This window comes from Heterodontus francisci, chromosome 14 (assembly GCF_036365525.1).
Source record: "Heterodontus francisci isolate sHetFra1 chromosome 14, sHetFra1.hap1, whole genome shotgun sequence".
Classification (NCBI taxonomy): domain Eukaryota; kingdom Metazoa; phylum Chordata; class Chondrichthyes; order Heterodontiformes; family Heterodontidae; genus Heterodontus; species Heterodontus francisci.
This window is the reverse complement of record NC_090384.1, coordinates 51,588,303-51,607,303: the sequence shown is the minus strand read 5'-3', so window position 1 is coordinate 51,607,303 and position 19,001 is coordinate 51,588,303. Positions and strand designations below refer to the sequence as shown.

Below are 19,001 nucleotides of genomic sequence, written 5' to 3'. Positions count from 1 at the left end.
ACCCTTCTTGAATAATGGTACCACATTCGTTGTTCTCCAGTCCTCTGGCACCTCTCCTGTGGCCAGAGAGGATTTGAAAATTTGTGTCAGAGCCTCTGCAATCTCCTCCCTTGCCTCTCATAGCAGCCTGGGCCTGGGGAGTTATCCACTTTTAAGCCCGCTAAAACCACTAATACCTCCTCCCTTTCAATGATAATTTGTTATTTTTATTTTTTATTTTATTGATACAGCACTGAAACAGGCCCTTCGGCCCACCAAGTCTGTGCCGACCATCAACCACCCATTTATACTAATCCTACACTAATTCCATATTCCTACCACATCCCCACCTGTCCCTATATTTCCCTACCACCTACCTATACTAGGAGCAATTTATAATGGCCAATTTACCTATCAACCTGCAAGTCTTTGGCTGCGGGAGGAAACCGGAGCACCTGGCGAAAACCCACGCAGTCACAGGGAGAACTTGCAAACTCCGCACAGGCAGTACCCAGAATTGAACCCGAGTCGCTGGATCTGTGAGGCTGCGGTGCTAACCACTGCACCACTGTGCTGCCCACTGCGCCACTGTGCTGCGCCACTGTGCTGTTCAAGTATATCACAATCCCCCTCTCTGATCTCTACATATACATCGTCCATCTCCATGGTGAACACAGATGAAAAGTAATCATTTAAAACCTCACCTACGTCCTCCGGCCCCACACAAAGTTTGCCACTTTGGTCCCTAATGGGCCCTACTCTTTCCCTGGTTATCCTCTTGCCCTTAATATACTTATAAAATACCTTGGGATTTTCCTTCATCTTGCTCGCCAGTGTTTTTTTCATGCGCCCTCTTCGCTCTCCTAATTACATGACCAAAGGATGATCAGAAAAGCAAAGATATCTGCTAAATTAAAAGCAGCTGAGCCTAAACATCACAGTGCCACATAAGTAAGACGGCAGCCAGAAAATTGAAAACTATAAAAGATGCAAGTGCGCTTGAAACTGAGGACGAGCACAAAATGGTAAATATTCTGAATAACCACTTCTTTCAAACATTCACAGTCGGAAGACATGAGCACAAGAAATTCTCCAATGATATCCTATGCATAATCAGTGACTTCACTATACATGAGATGGAATTCCTAGCCAGAGTACTTGAGGTCTAAACAAATGAATCCCCAAAGATGGATGGCATTTATGCCAGAATGCCAACAGTGACAAGGGCAGAAATTTTGATGTTGAAATTTCCTATTCTTTAGTGAGTTTCTTATCCATTCCCAGGGTTTATTCTGAATCCCCAGAACTTTGCATTTAATTAATAGCCTCCTGGGTGAAAATTTATCATAAGCCTTTCAGAAGTCGAGATATACCATGTCATAGGGCTTACCACAGTTCACTTGGACTATTACTTTCTCAAAGAAGTCGAGGAAGCAGGCAATAATTTCCTCTTCTCATTCATGTTGACTGCTATTCAAATCCTGTAGCTTCCTCCCTAACAGCATTGTGAGTGTACCCGCATCAGATGTACTGCAGTTGTTCAAAAAGGCAACTCACCACCATCTTCTCAAGGGCAATTAGGAATGGGCAACAAACACTGGCCTTGACAGCGATGCCCACATTTCATGAAATGAATAAAAAAAATTGTACAGGTTTAGCCTTGATAATTAATTCTATGATTTTGCATAGAGTGGAAGTAAAACTAAAAGTTCTGTAGCAGCCCTTGTCGTCTTTGCCACCAATTTTGAAATATGAGCATTACTTCAACTTGTTTAGAATCTACTGGTATGATCCTAAAGCCTACTGACTCCCTCATAATAATGTCTATGTAGAAAAGAGCCAAGAGGTGTCATTAGTGTCATGGGGTTTTGAGGAAAGTTTGGAGAAACTTGGCTTTTCAGCATGGAATGGAGGCACCTGAAATGTAATTTGATAGAAGGATGTGCAATTGCTAAGGGTTTAGAAAAAGTTATTTTAAATTACCCTGCAGGGGTAGAAATAGGGGATATTAGTTGAAATTAATAATAGGTAATTTTAGGACTGATATCAGAGAATTCTTCACACAAGGGTGATCAACACATGGAATAATGAGAATACTGGGGCAAAAACACTGGAATCATTTCAAGAACAATTGGGTATTACCAATCAAAAGGTTAACCTTTCTCCTAACAACAGACAAATCTATAATTCTTTAAAGAAATCTACATAAAAAAAACTGATCTATGTAACAGACATCAAACATCCCTTCACAAAAGGACATTAGGATCTCTCTGGATGAACAAATTGAGATGAGTTGAATGGCCTTCCTTATCCATAGTTATCTGATGCACTCAAAATTAAGGTATGAAAATCAGGTCAATATCTGCCAACATGGAGTTGCTCAACTGACAGACTGAGGTCTCTAAGAGCCCCAGAAACTCAGTCACAGTTCTTCTCAGGTAAGTCAGTGCCTAACAATATGACTGATAGCATCTTCTCCAAGGGCGGCCAATCAGGTTTTTCAGGCTGTTGATCATCCTTTTTATTGATTCATGAGATGTGGGTGTCGCTGGCAAGGCAGGATTTATTGACCATCCCTAATTGTCCTTGAGAAGGTAGTAGTGAGCCACCTTCTTGAACTGCTGAAGTCTGTGTGGTTTAGATACACCCTTAGTGTCATTAGGGAGGGAGTTCCAGGATTTTGACCCAGCGACAGTAAAGGAACAATGATAGATTTCCAAGACAAGATGGTACGTGACGTGGAGGGGAACTTGCAGGTGATGGTGTTCCCATGTGTCTGTGCCCTTGTTCTTCTAGATGGTGGTGGTCATGGGTTTGGAAGGTACTGTTGAAGAAGCTTTAGTCAGTTGCTGCAGCACATCTTGTAAATGGTACACATTGCTGCCACTGTGCACTGGTGACGGAGGGAATGAATGTTTAAGGTTGTGAATAGAGTGCTGACCAAGTGGGATGCTTTGTCCTGGATGGTGTTGAGCTTCTTGAGTGTGGTTAGAGCTGCATTTATCCACGCAACAAGTGGAGAGTATTTCATCACACTCCTAGACTTGTGCCTTATAGATGGTGGAAAGGGTTTAAGGAGTCAGGAGATGAGTTATTCATCACAGAATATCCACCCTGTGACCTACTCTTGTAGCTACCTTGCTTTTGTGGCTGGTCCAGTTTGGTTTCTGGTCAATGATAACCCCCAGAGTGTTGATTCTAGAGGATTCAGTGATGCTAATCCCGTTAAATGTAAAGGGGAGGTAGTTAGATTCTGACTTGTTGGAGATGGTCATTACCTGGCATCATGTGGCACAAATGTTACCTGCCACTTACTTACCAGTCCAAGCCTGAATGCTGATCAAATCTTTGTGCATGTGAACATGGACTGCTTCATTATCTGAGGAGTTGCAACTAGTGCTGATCACTGGGAAATTATCAGTGACACCTTTGATGGAGGGAAAGCCATTGATAAAGTAGCTGAAGATGGTTGGGCCTAGGACACTGCCCTAAGGAACTTCCTGCAGTGATGTTCTGCAGCTGAGATGATTGGCTTCCAACAACCACAACTGTCTTCCTTTGTGCTAGGTATGATTCTAGCCAATGGAAAGTTCTCCCTCTGATTCCCATTGACTTCAATTTTACTATGGCTCCTTGATGCTACACTCGGTCAAATGCTACCTTGATGTCAAGGGTAGTCACTGTCACCTCACCTATGGAATTCAGCTCTTTTGTCTAACGAGGTAATGTGGTCTGGAGCTGAGTGGTCCTGATGGAATGCAAACTGAGCATTGGTGAGCAGGTTATAGAATTATAGAATCATAGAAGGTTTAAGGTACAGAGAGAGGCCACTTGGCCCATCGTGTCTGTGCCAGTCGAAAAATGATTCACCCATTCTAATCCCACCGTCCAGCATTTGGACAATAGCCCTGCAGATTACGGCACTTAAGGTGCATATCCAGACTCCTTTTGAATGAGTTGAGGGTTTCTCCCTCAACTACTCTTTCAGGCAGTGAGTTCTGGACCCCCACCACCCTCTGGGTGAAAAGATTTTTCCTCATCACCCCTCTAATTTTTCTACCAATCACTTTAAATCTATGCCCCCTAGTCACTGATCTCTCTACTAAGGTGAATAGGCCCTTCACCTCCACTCTATCTGTACCTTTCAATCAGATTTCCCCTCGGCCTTCTCTGTTCCAAGGAGAATTAGAATTAGAATATTACAGCGCAGTACAGGCCCTTCGGCCCTCGATGTTGCGCCGATCATCTGACCTACACTATTCCATTTACATCCATATGTCTATCCAATGACCACTTAAATGCCCTTAAAGTTGGCGAGTCTACTACTGTTGCAGGCAGGGCGTTCCACGCCCCTACTACTCTCTGCGTAAAGAAACTACCTCTGACATCTGTCCTATATCTTTCACCCCTCAACTTAAAGCTATGTCCCCTCGTGTTTGCCATCCTCATCCGAGGAAAAAGACTCTCACTATCCACCCTATCTAACCCTCTGATTATCTTGTATGTCTCTATTAAGTCACCTCTCCTCCTCCTTCTCTCTAACGAAAACAACCCCAAGTCCCTCAGCCTTTCCTCGTAAGACCTTCCTTCCATACCAGGCAACATCCTAGTAAATCTCCTCTGCACCCTTTCCAAAGCTTCGACATCCTTCCTATAATGCGGTGACCAGAACTGCACGCAATACTCCAGGTGCGGCCTCACCAGAGTTTTGTACAGCTGCATCATGACCCCGTGGCTCTGAAACTCGATCCCCCTACTAATAAAGGCTAACACACCATATGCCTTCTTAACAGCCCTATTAACCTGGGTAGCAACTTTCAGGGATTTATGTACCTGGATACCAAGATCTCTCTGCTCATCTACACTACCAAGAATCTTCCCATTAGCCCAGTACTCTGCATTGCTGTTACTCCTTCCAAAGTGAATCACCTCACACTTCTCCGCATTAAACTCCATTTGCCATCTCTCAGCCCAGCTCTGCAGCCTATCTATGTCCCTCTGTACCCTACAACACCCTTCGACACTATCCACAACTCCACCGACCTTCGTGTCATCCGCAAATTTACTAACCCACCCTTCTACACCCTCATCCAGGTCGTTTATAAAAATGACAAACAGCAGTGGCCCCAAAACAGAACCTTGCGGTACACCACTAGTAACTAAACTCCAGGATGAACATTTGCCATCAACCACCACCCTCTGTCTTCTTTCAGCTAGCCAATTTCTGATCCAAAGCTCTAAATCACCTTCAACCCCATACTTGCGTATTTTCTGCAATAGCCTACCGTGGGGAACCTTATCAAACGCCTTACTGAAATCCATATACACCACATCCACGGCTTTACCCTCATCCACATGTTTGGTCACCTTCTCGAAAAACTCAATAAGGTTTGTGAGGCACGACCTACCTTTCACAAAACCGTGCTGACTATCGCAAATGAACTTATTCTTTTCAAGATGATTATAAATCCTGTCTCTTATAACCTTTTCCAACATTTTACCCACAACCGAAGTAAGGATCACAGGTCTATAATTACCAGGGCTGTCTCTACTCCCCTTCTTGAACAAGGGGACAACATTTGCTATCCTCCAGTCCTCCGGCACTACTCCTGTCGACAATGACGACTTGAAGATCAAGAACAACCCCAGCCTATCCAATCTTTCCTCATTTTCCAGTCCTGGCAACATCTTCATAAATCTCCTCTGTACCCTCTCTAGTGCAATTACGTCCTTTCTTTAATGAGGTGACCAGAAGTACACACAGTACTCAAGTTGTGGCCTAACCAATGAATTATACAGTTTCAGCATAACCTCCCTGCTCTTATATTCTACACCTCAGCTAATAAAGGAAATGATTCCATATGCCTTCTTAACCAGCTTATAGCCTGTACTGCTACCTAGTAATTTGCCCACTTCTGAGGATAGACTGACTGGCCTGTAATTATTCGGTCTATCCTTTGTTCCCTTTTTAAACAGAGATACAACATTAGCATTCTCCAATCCTCTGGCACCACACCTGTATCCAGTGAGGACTGGAAAATGATGGTCAGGCCTTCTGCTATTTCCTCTCTTGCTTCTTTTATCAGCCTAGGCTACATTTCATCCAGCCATGGTGATTTATCAACTTTCAAGGATACTAATCCCATTAATACTTCCTCTCTCCCTATGTTTATCACAACCAATACTTCACACCCCTCTTAACTGCAATACCTGCATCGTCCCCCTCTTTTGTGAAGACAGACGCAAAGTATTCATTAAGAACAATACCAAGATAACATACATTATTGCTGAGTCCGTGTCACTTGTCAGCATTTGGTGATGTTTGAGAGTGGATTGATGGGGCAGTAATCGGTCAGATTTCTTCAGTGCAGCATTACATAAAGCAAGACATGCTGGTTCATTGTGTAGTGGAATAATGATTTCAAATTAGGCCTTCTATTGGTTATAGTAGATAAAATAAACCATCTATCATGCAAAGATGAGTTTTGCAGCTGCATTCTCAGCACCTGACAACCCTGGATCCTCCTTATATAGAGGCAGTAATTAGAATAACATGAATAAGCATAAAGACCAGATAAAGACATGGGAAGAATATCTTCAGGTGGGAGCATCCTGGGTCACTGGAAAGGTGTCATATACAGAAGAGGCAGTGATTGGGCACGCCAGTGCTCCAACAGTAAGGTGGTTCTAGTTAGTTGGGCAGTGGGAAGCTTCTCACTGCTTTCTGCTGGTAAACTGCATGGTTTCAGCTAGTTAAACATCAGCATTACCTCTGCATATATGTACCTCTATCAACTTGTGCTCAAGATCCCTCGACTTAGGTAAGTAGGGTGCGTACCTATGAACACAGTATATGCACTCAGCATTGGCCAAACAAGAAATTGTACAGGTAGTTCAAAAACTTAAACATGGTGATGAGTTTACATGCTCATCAAAAACCCAGCTGACCAAAAACAAAACTAAATCTCTTTGAAACATTGATGGATCTGCTGTACATTGCCAGCATTTTGTTTTTATTAGGTTAATTGGCTGAGAAAACAAGTTGAGCGGGCAGGATGATGTATGCTTGTATTTGCATGTCAGGTGGTAAGAAGGTGGTTTCAACATAAGCCCTCTACAGGCAATGGTAGATAAAATAAACCATCTGTTTTTCAGACATGAGTTTCTCAGCTCCCTTGTTCCAGTTCTGCACTGTAACAAACAGAGTGGTAGTATTAACCTTAAAGAACAAGGCCAGGTCACACAAAGAACAATTATTTATGAGGTATGGAAATGAATATTTCCAGGTATAAACTCACTGCTTTGCATACGAAGGTGTCTCATACTACTACAGCAAGACAGACAGAGAAAAAACAATCCGAGCCAGCCAAATGGTTATAAATGCTCAGCACAAAGCCTGAGCTGAGGGAGCACTGAAATAAATTATACACACATTTTCTTATTGAGGCTTGTAGGGTATGAACTCAAGGTTATGACTGTCAAACAAAAAATAACTTCACAAACCGAGCAGAGTTGTTAACCCTATATTTGCAGAAATACAGCCTGACAGATGCATGCAATTTCCATTTAAAATATTAAGCAATGACAGCTTTTTAAGTTTCAAATTATCTTAGCATCCCTGCAAATTACTGCATTTTAATAAAATGCCTTTTCAAATAAATTATGGGGGTCTTAATGCACCACTGGGTAAAAGGCTATTCAGAGTAAGTCATACAGATCCTGAACTCTCAGCTTCAACTCCCAGCCTGTGCTGAGTTAGCTGATTTCAGTTGGGGCTATAGCTGGGACATGATGATTAATCTCAGTATCCATGAGCTAAGGTAGGGGCTCTCACCTTAACCACTATCCAATGACTCATATTGGTAAGTATACTTTTGTGGATTTTGGATCAGGTTATTTCTGTGCTTGGCTACGATGCCCTCCCACTGTCAGAAAGTCTGCCAACATTCATTTTAATGCTCAAACATGAGGTATAGTTATTCAGGAGAGTTGCTTAAGAGCTACCAGTGTTTTTGGAATTAGACTTCAGAAGGAGTCAATACCTTGAATGGAAAAGAATGGGAAGGGATGAATAAATATGGCAGACTTCAAAGTTAGTGAAATGGGCAGAGATGATTGACAGGCAATTATTTTTAAAGGCTCATGGAATAAAAGAGACAGTAGCAACATGGATACGAAATTGGCTGAGTGACAGGAAACAAAGGGTAGTGGTTAATGGATGTTTTTCGGACTAGAGGAAGGTCTGTAGTGGAGTGCCCCAGGGATCAGTGTTGGGACCCTTGCTTTTCCTGATATATATATTAATGGCCGAGACCTTGGTGTACAGGGCACAATTTCAAAGTTTGCAGATGATACAAAATTTGGAAGCATTGTGAACTGTGAGGAGGATAGTATAGAACTTCAAAAGGACATAGACAAGTTGGTGAAATGGGCAGACAGGTGGCAGAGGAGGTTCAATGCAGAGAAATGTGAAGTGATTCAATTTGGTAGGAAGAACATGGAGAGACAATATAGAATAAAGGGTTCAATTCTAAAGGGGATGCAGGAGCAGAGGGATCTGGGTGTATCTGTGCATAAGTCAGTGAAGGTGGCAGGACAGGTACAGAGAGCAGTCAATAAAGCATACATGTCCTGGGCTTTATTAAGAGGGGCAGAGAGTACAAGAGCAAGGAAATTATGTTGAACTTGTATAAGACACTAGTTCGGCCTCAGCTGGAGTATTGTTCTGGGTGCCACACTTTCAGAAAGACGTGAAGGTATTGGAGAAAGCACAGAAAAGATTCACGAGAATGGTTCCAGGGATGAGGAATTTCAGTTATGAAGATAGATTGGAGATGTTAGGACTGTTTTCCTTGGAGAAGAGAAGGCTGAAAGGTGATTTGATAGAGGTATTCTAAATCATGAGGGGTCTGGACAGAGTAGATGGAGAGAAACTGTTCCCACTCGTGAAAGGATCAAGAATGAGAGGGCAGAGGATTTAAAGTATTTGGTAAGAGAGGCAAAAGTGACATGAGGAAAAACTTCACACGCAGCGAGTGGTTAAGGTCTGAAATGTGCTGCCTGAGGACATGGTGGAGGCAGGTTCAATTGAAGCATTCAGAAGGGAATTAGACAATTATATGAAAAGGAAGAATGTGCAGGGTTATGGGGAGAAGGCAGGGGAATGGAACTGAGGAAATTGCTCTTTCGAACGCCAGTGCGGACACGATGGGCCGAATGGCCTCCTTCTGCACTAACGAATCTGTGATTCTGTGAATTAATATATCATACCATTCAAAAACCTCTCAAAGTGGTTTGCATACTTTTTTTAATTTGGTCATGGGATGTGAGCGAATTGCTGCAGTGCACCTTGTACAAGGTACACACTGTTGCCATGGTGCGTTGGTGGTGAAGGGAGTGAATGTTTAAGGTAGTAGATGGGGTGCCAATCAAGCGAGCTGCTTTGTCCTGGATGGTGTCAAGCTTCTTGAGTGTTATTGGAGCTCCACTCATCCAGGCAAGTAGAGAGTATTCCATCATACTCGTGAATTGTGCCTTGAGGATAGTGGACAGTCTTTGGGGAGTCACAAGGTAAGTTACTCACCACAGCATTCCCAGCCTGTGACCTGCTCTTATAACCACAATATTTATATGGTTGGTCCAATTAAATTTTTGGTCAATGGTATCCCCAAGGATGTTGATGGTGGGGAATTCAGTGATGGTAATGCCATTGAACGTCAAGGGGAGATGGTTAGATTCTCTCTTGTTGGAGATGGTCATTGCCTGGCGCTTGTGTAGCACAGATGTTGCCTGCCACTTACCAGCCCAAGCCTGAATGGTGTCCTGGTTTTGCTGCATGCAGGCACGGATTGCTTCATCATCTGAGGAGTTGTGAATTTTACTGAACACTGTGCAATCATCAGCTAACATCCCCACTCGGACCTTACGTTGGAGGGAAGGCCATTGATGACACAGCTGAAGCAGTTGAATTAGTTAGAAGTGTATATGCCTTCTAGGAAAATGGGTAAGTTATGTTGTGCACGACAAGATACAACAAACAGAAATGAGTTGAGTCTGAACTAAGTCTGGGAAATTAATAAGGAAAACTAAGGAGATGGCAGATCAATTGAATCGGTATTTTGCTTTGGTCTTCACTATAGAGGATACCAGTAACATCCCAGAAATGGCTGTAAATCAGGAAATGGAAGGGAGGGAGGAACTCGAGAATAATATAATCACCAGGGAAGTGGTATGGAGAAAATTGTTCGAGCTGCGGGCTGACAAGTCCCCAGGTCCTGATGGACTTCATCCTAGGGTCCTAAAAGAAGTGGCTAATGAGATAGTTGATGCGTTGATTTTAGTTTTCCAAAATTCCCTAGATTTGGGGAAGGTTCCATTCGATTGGAAAATAGCTAATGTAACTCTTTACTCAAAAAGGGAGACAGAAAGCAGGAAACTACAGGCCAGTTAGCTTAACATCTGTCATAGGTAAAATGTTAGAAAAATTCAAGGTAATCAGGCAGAATCAACATGGTTTTGTGAAATGGAAATCATGTTTAACCAATTTATTGGAGTTCTTTGAAGAAGTAACATGTGCTGTGGATAAAGGGGAACTGGTGGATGCGTTGTACTTGGATTTCCAGAAGGCATTTGATAAGGTGTCACATCAAAGGTTATTGCGGAAAATGAAAGCTCATGGTGTACAGGGGGTAACATATTGGCATAGATAGAAGATTGGCTAGTTAACAGGAAACAGAGAGTAGGCATAAATGGGTCATTTTCTGGTTGGCAAGATGTAATGAGTGGTGTGCCACAGGGATTAGTGCTGGAGCCTCAACTTTTTACAATTTCTATAAATGATTTCGATGAAGGGACTGAAGGTATAGTCGCTAAATTTGCTGATGTCACAAAGATAGGTAAGAAAGTAAGTTGTGAAGAGGATTTAAGGAGGCTACAAAGGGATATAGATAGGTTAAGTGAGTGGGCAAAGATCTGGCAAATGGAGTATGTGAAATTGTCCATTTTGGCAGAAAGAATAAAAAGAAACAAATTATCTAAATGGTGAGAGATTGTGGAGCTCTGAGATGCAGAGAGATCTGGGTCTCCTAGTGCATGAATCGCAAAAGGTTAGTATGCAGGTTCAACAAGTAATTAGGAAAGCCATTAGAATGTTACCGTTTATTGCAAGGGGAATTGAATACAAATGTAGGGCGGTTATGTTTCAATTATACAGGGCATTGGTGAGACCACATCTGGAGTACTGTGTACAGTATTGGTCTCCTTATTTAATCAAGGATGTACATGCATTGGAATCAGTTCAGAGAAGGTTTACTAGACTAATACCTGGAATGGGCGGGTTGTCTTATGAGGAAAGATTGGACTGGGCTTGAGTTGGAGTTTAGAAAAGTAAGAGGCAACTTGATTGAAACATATAAGATCCTGATGGGTCTTGACAGGGTGGATGTGGAAAGGATGTTTCCCCTTTTGGGAGAATCTAGAACTAGGGGTCACTGTTTAAAAATAAGGCGTCGCCCATTTAAGACAGAGATGAACAGAAATATTTTCTCTCAGAGGGTCGTGAGTCTTTGGAACTCTCTTCTGCAAAAGGCAGTGGAAACAGAGTCTTTAAATATTTTTAAGGTAGACGTAGATAGATTCTTGATAAGCAAGTGGGTAAAGGCAGGAATATGGAGTTGAGGTTACAATCAGATCAGCCATGATCTTGTTGAATGGCGGAGCAGGCTCGAGGGGCCGAGTGGCCTACTCCTATAGAAACATAGAAAATAGGAACAGGAGTGAGGTTTTAAATGATTACTTTTCATCTGTGTTCACTATGGAGAAGGATGATGTAGGTGTAGAGATCAGGGAGGGGGATTGTGATATACTTGAACATATTAGCATTGAAAGGGAGGAAGTATTAGTTGTTTTAGTGGGCTAAAAAACTGATAAATCCCCAGGCCCAGATGAGGTGTATCCCAGGCTGTTATGTGAGGCAAGGGAGGAAATAGCAGGGACTCTGACACAAATTTTCAAATCATCTCTGGCCACAGGAGAAGTGCCAGAGGACTGGAGGACAGTGAATGTGGTACCATTATTCAAGAAGGGTAGCAGGGATAAACCAGGTAATTACAGGCCGGTGGTCTAACATCAGTGGTTGGAAAAATATTGGAAAAAATTCTGAGGGACAAGATTAATCTCCACTTGGAGAGGCAGGGATTAATCAGGGATAGTCAGCATGGCTTTGTCAGGGGGAGATCATGTCTAACTAACTTGATTGAATTTTTCAAGGCGGTGACTAGATGTGTAGTATACATGGACTTCAGTAAGGCTTTTGATAAGGTCCCGCATGGGAGATTGGTTAAGAAGGTAAGAGCCCATGGAATCCAAGGCAATTTGGCAAATTGGATCCAAAATTGGCTTAGTGGCAGGAGGGAGAGGGTGATGGTCGAGGGTTGTTTTTGCGAGTAGAAGCCTGTGACCAGTGGTGTACCACAGGGATCGGTGCTGGGACCCTTGCTGTTTGTAGTGTACATTAATGATTTAGACATGAATATAGGAGGTATGATCAGTAAGTTCACAGATGACATGAAAATTAGTGGTGTCGTAAATAGTGAAGAGGAAAGCCTTATATTACAGGACGATATAGATGGGCTGGTAAAATTGGCAGAGCAGTGGCAAATGGAATTTAATCCTGAGAAGTGTGAGGTGATGCATTTTGGAAGGACTAATAAGGCAAGGGAATATACAATGGATGGTAGGACCCTAGGAAGTACAGAGGGTCAGAGGGACCTTGGTGTACTTGTCCATGGATCACTGAAGACAGCAGCACAAGTAGATAAGGTGGTTAGGAAGGCATATGGGATATTTGCCTTTATTAGCTGAGGCATAGAATATAAGAGCAGGGAGGTTATGATGGAGCTGTAGAAAACGTTAGTTAGGCCACGGCTGGAGTACTGTGTACAGTTCTGGGCACCACGCTATAGGAAGGATGTGATTTCACAGGAGAGGGGGCAGAGGAGATTCACCAGGATGTTGCCTGGGCTGGAGCATTTCAGCTATGAAGAGAGACTGAAAAGGCTAGGGTTGTTTTCCTTAGAGTAGAGAAGGCTGAGGGGAGACCTGATTGAGGTATACAAAATTATGAGGGGCATTGATAGGTTAGATAGGAAGAAACTTTTTCCCTTAGCAGAGAGATCAATAACCAGGGGGCATAGATTTAAGGTAAGGGGCATGAGGTTTAGAGGGGATTTGAGGGAAAAAAATTTCACTCAGAGAGTGGTTGGAATCTGGAACACACTGCCTGAAGAGGTGGTAGAGGCATGAACCCTCACAACATTTAAGAAGTATTTAGATGAGTACTTGAAATGCCATAGCATACAATGCTATGGGCCAAGTGCTGAAAAATGGGATTAGAATAGTTAGATGTTTGATGGCCAGCACAGACACGATGGGCCAAAGGGCCTGTTTCTATGCTGTATATCTCTACGACTCTATTCAGCCTGTGGGGCCTGCTCTGCCATTCAAAATAGATCATGGCTGATCATCTAATTCAGCACCCTGTTCCTGCTTTCTCCCCATATCCCTTGATCCCTTTGACATTAAGAAATCTATCTATCTCCTTCTTGAATATATTTAATAACGCCTTCTGCAGTAGAGAATTCCAGGGGTTCACCACCCTCTGAGTGATGAAATTTCTCCTCATCTCGGTTCTAAATGGCATACCCTGTATCCTGAGCCTGTGACCACTTGTTCTGGACTTCCCAACCATCGGGAACATCCTCCCTGCATCTAACCTGTCTAGTCCTGTTAGAATTTTATAGGTTTCTATGAGATCCCCTCGCATTCTTCTAAACTCTGGTGAATATAGGCCCAGTTCACCCAATCTCTCCTCATACGTCAATCCTGCCATCCCAGGAATCAGCCTACTAATCTTCTTTGCACTCCCTCTGTGGCAAGAACATACTTCTTCGGATAAGGAGACCAAAACTGCACACAATACTCCAAATGAGGTCTCACCAAGACCCTATATAACTGCAGTAAGAAATCCGTGCTCCTGTACTCAAATCCTCTTGCAATGAAGGCCAACATACCATTCGCCTTCCGAACTGCTTGCTGCACCTGAACGCTTGCTTTCAGCGACTGGTTACTACAAAATTCTAACAGGACTGGACAGACTAGATGCAGGAAGGATGTTCCCGATGTCGGGGGAGTCCAGGACCAGGGGTCACAGTCTAAGGATAAGGGGTAAGCCATTTAGGACTGAGATGAGGAGGGATTTCTTCACCCAGAGAGTGGTGAACTTGTGGAATTCTCTACCACAGAAAGCAGTTGATGCCAGATCATTAAATATATTCAAGAAAGAGTTAGATATAGTTCTTAGGGCTAAAGGGATCAAGGAAAAAGGGGAGAAAGCGGGAACAGGGTACTGAGTTTGGATGATCAGCCATGATCGTATTGAATGGCGGTGCAGGCTCGAAGGGCCGAATGGCCTACTCCTGCTCCTATTTTTCTATGTTTCTATGGTGTACAAGGACACCCAGGTCTTGTTGCACCTCCCCCTTTCCCAATCTATCTATCATTATCCAGATAATAATCTGCCTTTCTGTTTTTACAACCCAAGTGGATAACCTCACATTTATCCACATTATACTGCATCTGCCATGCATTTGCCCACGCACCCAACTTGTCCAAATCACATTGGAGCTTCTTTGCATCCTGCTCACAGCTCACATTCCTCCCCAGCTTTGTGTCATCTGCAAACTTGGAAATGTTACATTTAGTTCCCTCACCCAAGTCATTAATATATATTGTGAATAGCTGGGACCCAAGCACTGATCCCTGCCTTACCCCACTAGTCACTGCCTGCCACCCGGAAAAAGACCCGTCTATTCCTACTCTCTGTTTCCTGTCTGTCAATCAATTCTCAATCCATGCCAGTATATTACCCCCAATCCCATGTGCTTTAATTTTGCACACAATCTCTTATGTGGGACCTTATCAAAAGCTTTCTGAAAATCCAAATACACCACATCCACTGGTTCTCCCTTATCTATTCTATTAGTTACATCCTCAAAAAAACTCCAGTAGATTTGTTAAGCAAGATTTCCCTTTCGTAAACCCATGCTGACTTTTTCCAATCCCATTTATGCTTTCCAGGTGTTCTGCTATCACATCCTTTATAAAAGAGACTCTAGCATTTTCCCCACTACTGATGTAAGGCCAAATGGTCTGTAATTCCCTGTTTTTTCTCCCTCCTTTTTTAAATAGTGAGGTTACATTTGCCACCCTCCAATCTGTAAGAACTGCTTCAGAGTCTACAGAATTTTGGAAGATGACCACCAATGCATCCACTATTTCCAGGGCCACTTCCTTTAGTACTCTGGGATGTAGATTATCAGGCCCTGGGAATTTCTCAGCCTTTAACCCCATTAATTTCCCTAGCACTATTTTTTTTACTAATACTGATTTCCTTCACTTCCTCCCTCTCATTAGACCCTTGGTTCCTGAACATTCCTGGGGGGTTATTTGTGTCCTCCTTTGTGAACACAGAACCAAAGTATATGTTTAATATCCTTCTCCTAATTCGTATGTTTGCATGTTTTGGTGGTGTTGGTTGAGGGAGGAATGTTGGCCGGGGTGCTGGTGAGTTGCCTGCTCTTTAATTATACCATGGGATTTATAATATCCACTTGAACCGAGACAGACCATGGATTCCAGCAATGCAGCATCTCCCCAGTACTGTAATAAAGTGCCAGCCTCGTATTCTGCAAGAATTTTAATCATAAAGATTTAACCCAATCAATCTGAATTTCCTGCAAATCTGGCGTTATTTGAAGCGTCTTGTCCACTGTATGTACTCAAATATTTCCAATGATATATCAACAATATAGTATAATTCAAATGGTTTACAGGCAGCTCTAACAAAAACACACCCCTTTATTGAATTTAGCCATCAGCAACACGTTGGCTGGATCTCTTGTCGGAAGGTAAAGCTCAATCCCAGCAAAAACGATTTAAAAGAAATTAATGGTTTAAGATAATTGGAAGGGAGCCAGGTTGCCAAGGCGCCCCGGGTTTGGCGGATCGCATCCTAGCAACAGAACATCTCCAGCTTTCACCGCGCTGTCAATTACAAGTGAAAGAGATCGGCGGGATCCAGCATCCATTCACCTAGGGGACTGTGCACACCAGGGGCGGGCAGGAGGACAAGTGCCAGGCAGAAGCCGGGCCAGGGCCAGGGCCAGGACCATTGCAAAGGTAGGGAGAGGGGGAAAGCGACCTGATGCACCATTTCCATGCTCGAGTGCCTCATTTTTTGGATGCTATCTCTTTAGATGTCTCCATGGTGATGGCGAGGACGCGCAGAGAGAAAGAAGGAGGCGGGGACGAGCTTGTTTCTTCCCCTCACTTACTGTAATGTGTGTTGTGCAAGGATTCAGCAAAGTGACGTCTGCGGATCAGACGGGGTCTGGCTGGACAAAGGAAGTCTGATCTTTGTTAACATGTCACCTCCTTTCGCCCCTGGATGTTGGTCCTGGTTTGGACAGTCTCCATCACATAATAGACAAGGTAGGAAACTCGGAGCAGGGAAGGGAAGCGAGGGGACAATGCTTATTTTACCATCTGAACGCATACAGCTTCTTCAAATTCCTGGAAACTGCTATCGCCAACTTTTGCGTGTCAGTTTGCTTCTCACCTTAAGACCATTACTGCCAATTTTACTACTGTTATTTTGGTAATCTGAGACTGTTCTCCCTCCTTATGTACTGATCCCCGGTAATGTTCTGTTCCCGTTCATGTCTATTACATTGAACATCAAGTGGCGATTTCACGTCTCACCGCACAAGACAATTGACAGAACGCTGGAATAAGTATTGTCAAATGTAAGGACGGGATAACTGCAGGATTACGAAGGCTTCTTGGTTAGCCCCAGGACATTAATCACCATTGATGTGATTTGATGAACTATCTGCCACAGCTGCCTGAAAAATGGTTCACGTATTAACTCCTTTGTAGCCACAAATGTCGTCCCCTAACCCCATCCTTGGGTTCGAATTACACCCATCCCCTGGGCGCCACTGACATGTTTCTGTCTGCACTGCTAGTTCTGTTTCTTTCTGTCAGTAACCTTTTGATATTTTGTTTTAATTTGTGTTACGCCCACGTGATGTATAAGCACGGGCAGAGGGACCTGTTGGGTCGATTGGCCTGTTCCTGTGCTGTAAATACTATGCAATATATAATGCAATGCCTCTTGCCTGACTTCCTGGTTCTGTGAATGAAAAACGCAGGGACAGGGTTCTAATTCAACAGTTTTTTTTTTACAATTCTCAGACATTTATTACTAACAAAAAAGACTGAAGCAGCGTTCAGTGCAGTAACTTTGCAATAGCAGAACTGTCATCTAGTGCTGAAAAGCTTTCTCTTTAATCACCCGGCTGGCAAAACATGAACCTTTCTGTTTCCAATCCGCCCCATTTACGTTAATGTTATAAAAGTGCAGCCGGTGGCCCGCACACACACCTCTGGGCGCACTGAGGCAATGGAAGTGCATCAACTTACTTCGTTCAGTGAGTCCTGAGAACTACGGCCGGTTTCACTGGCTGTGTTTTTGCTTGGCGTCTGATGGAGGACAAGGCCATGTGGAAACAAACATGCAGATTGTGCTAGGACGCTATGATGCTGCATTGGCTAAAATCAAAATTGCAAAGTGTCCGAAAATGTCACACCCCGTCTTGGATCCACACCTCACACAATGATGAAAGGTCACTGACCTGAAAAGTTAACTCTGCTTCTCTCACCACAGATGCTGCCAGACCTGCTGAGTATTTTCCAGCATTTTTTGTTTTTATTTCAGATTTCCAGCATCCACAGTATTCTGCTTTTACTCACACATTTCTTTGTCTCCTGACGAAATCTTCTCAAGCATAGCGCAGTCAACCTATGGGGGAACATGTAGGAATGCAGGTTATAAACAAAATAATCATATAGACCCAAACCTATTGAAACATATGTGTTTATTTTTAAGAGCGATATACGTCACAATGGGTCATATTTTTAGACCAAACCAAAGGAATCTTACACCGGATAGGTGACGCTTGACAAGTTCGCCAGTAGATGTTTCATGTGAGAGTAAGATTCTGAGCCAAATAAATCTTTTTCTTCCTTAAGCAAAGGAAGTTATGTGATGGATTGGGATTAACAGCAGCATAGACATAGCTGAGTTCACAGAACTGGGAAGTGTACCTTATTACTCTCTCTGCCTTTCCATCATTAGAAAGAAATAATGGCCGGAATTTTACCCTTGGCGGATGGGAGCCATCCACCAACTGAACAGTAGGTGGTGAACCCGCCTCTGCCTGGCCTGGGGATCCAGTCCGCATTTTGCGGTCCCCAAGTCTTTAATTGGTCTGAGGAGGCACTTTCACCTCATTGAGGCAGGATGTCCTGCCTAATGGAGCTGCCAGCCAATCAGAGGGCCAGCAGCTCTCTGTCCCAGCAGTACCACCAGGAGTAGTGGCCACTGCTAGGATTGCAACCCAGCCATCGCAAAGAAGATGTTGGGGAGCCTGGAACAAAGGTAACTTTTTGGTGCCTTGCCAGAGGTGATCAGTCGGACCCCGGCGAGGCAAGGGTGGTCGATTGGGGGACCGGGGGCTGGCGTTTTGGGTGCTGGAGGTGGTTGGGGCAGTGGGGGCGGCCCTCCGTCGGGCACAGGGTGCTCTCCCCCCCCGCCCCACCCCCACGCTGTCAGAGAGCAGCCTGCTTTTGTCAGGCAGCTTCTCTCGGGCCTGGGCCGCCCGACGGACTTCGGGTAAAATCCCTGTGGCGGTGGGCGGAGGCACTTCAGTGGCTGTTAAGTGGTCATAAGGGCCTTGATTAGCCTGGGGTGGGTGGGCCATTTTATGCCACCGCCGCCCTGTGTAAAGTGGCAGCAGAGGAGGAAGCTGGTTGGAAAGGGCCCCCCGAGCCTCCTGCTCCATTTTATGCCCCCCACCCCTCGCCACCTTCCTGCTCTTTGGGGGGGGCATAAAATTCCAGTC

The 19,001-nt window shown here is 43.8% G+C and overlaps 1 protein-coding gene across 2 annotated transcripts in view; it reads left to right on the top strand.

The window, feature by feature from the left end:
• Positions 1–16,435: 16,435 nt before the first annotated feature.
• LOC137377299 (leucine-rich repeat-containing protein 10B) overlaps positions 16,436–19,001 on the top strand; it is a 29,095-nt gene continuing 26,529 nt past the window's right edge. For both annotated transcript variants that reach the window (XM_068046858.1, XM_068046859.1), the window contains exon 1: positions 16,436–16,527. The gene's annotated coding sequence lies outside the window, so the exon portion shown is untranslated. The remainder of the gene's footprint in view (positions 16,528–19,001) is intronic.